Here is a 386-nt window from a genome sequence, read left to right on the forward strand (position 1 = left end):
AGATACAAGTAACCCAAAAAAACGAAAAAGCTTTAATTAAAACCCCAAGTTCCCGTTCAAGGTTCCAGGGTTTCTCCCCAGAAGAGGTCTTGAAATATCTTTTTTTTAGAAGGGGTTAAAGGGCCCGGGAAAGACAACCCAAAAAAAAAGGGGGAAACAACTATTTCAAATATTTACAAAGAAAAAACATTTCCCCTTTGGGGGAGGCAAAACTACGAGTGCGGTTTGGGGGAAGGGGAGTGGGGCCCCTCCCTTGGGACTTAGGTGGGTGCAAAAGGGGAGTGAGGCCACCCCCTTTTACTCTAGGTGGGGTGCAAAAGAGAGTGGGCCATCCCTTTTACTTAGGGGGGACGTAACCTTCGACTTACCCCCCGGCATTTTAGCAC

Source organism: Penaeus monodon, chromosome 22, assembly GCF_015228065.2.
Source record: "Penaeus monodon isolate SGIC_2016 chromosome 22, NSTDA_Pmon_1, whole genome shotgun sequence".
Lineage (NCBI taxonomy): Eukaryota > Metazoa > Arthropoda > Malacostraca > Decapoda > Penaeidae > Penaeus > Penaeus monodon.